General features: G+C 33.6%; 1 long non-coding RNA gene across 1 annotated transcript; it reads left to right on the top strand.

Annotated features, from left to right (window-relative positions):
• The first annotated feature begins 6 nt into the window (after positions 1 to 6).
• Positions 7 to 634, top strand: LOC108357264 (uncharacterized). Its single transcript, XR_001846648.1, has 2 exons — positions 7 to 170; positions 230 to 634. It is a non-coding gene; the product is annotated as an uncharacterized LOC108357264 (long non-coding RNA).
• The last annotated feature ends 377 nt before the right edge of the window (positions 635 to 1,011 follow it).

The raw sequence follows: 1,011 nt of genomic DNA, 5'->3' as shown, positions 1-1,011 counted from the left end.
AAAAAAAAGGAAACAAAATTAGCAGAGCACATTTTTTACTTTTACGTCTTCAGTCAGTTTGTATGTCGTATGTTCAGATCAAAGGAGTCCCAGTCAGTAGCAGCAGCAGCCAAAACGGGCATAGGAAATCTGCAGCTGTAGATCAGTAGCAGAGGTCGATAAACCAAGCCGTAATTTCGCAAAAATTGAGCTTTTACTGTGTTCCATTTCATTATTACCTGCCATTTAGGGTAAAGTGCCAGACGCATTCCTACCACAAAGCCAGTCCAAAGTTACGGGCAATGTACAAATGTGCCAGCCTTTCCCGGTTATAAACAAACGATTCTCAAAGCATTTTTACTTACAATCAAACGAAGAAACACGATTGTGTAGAAAACTGGAAATATATACATATACAATATATATATCTAATGCATATTGTGCCTGAGATTGTGTTCTAGATTACTACAAAAGGAACAGTGAAAACATAGTTGATCATTAAACTTAAAGTTTTCGATAACAAAAGTGCATATTTATCTGAGAATATTCAGTTCGGCATAAAATCTACGTCATCACTAACTTATAATCTCTCGAGGTACAGCCACAATTTTGTGCTCTTGAAAACTGTTCAGGCATCCAATTATTGGATAAATTTCATCACATAGAATAAAAAATAACACAAACCAAACGAATTCCAAAATTTAAGTGATAGAAAGAAGGCTGAAATACATATTTATTTAGCAATAAAAGCGATTGTGCAGAAGCTAATGTGAAATTATAAAAGATCAAGTTTCAAATGTAAATAACAAAACAACTCAACACGAAAACACGAGACTCATTTTAAAATTTAGCACAACAAAAGAAAAAATTAATAAAAAAACATACTAAGTATAGGTGTAAATCGGGAAAATGTATCCACACGGACAACGTAAGTATGATTAATTGCTGAGATATACAAAAAAGGACCATTTCCTATTTCAGGCAAAGTATAGCGATTTTTTAAATTAAATTCGCAGGGGGTGTTGAGGAAGT

The sequence above is a fragment of the Rhagoletis zephyria genome, unplaced genomic scaffold (genome assembly GCF_001687245.7).
Source record: "Rhagoletis zephyria isolate East Lansing unplaced genomic scaffold, Rhagoletis_zephyria_1.1 Rzeph_scaffold_73561, whole genome shotgun sequence".
Lineage (NCBI taxonomy): Eukaryota > Metazoa > Arthropoda > Insecta > Diptera > Tephritidae > Rhagoletis > Rhagoletis zephyria.
The sequence above is the reverse complement of the archived record's forward strand: the minus strand, read 5'-3'. Positions and strand labels throughout refer to the sequence as shown.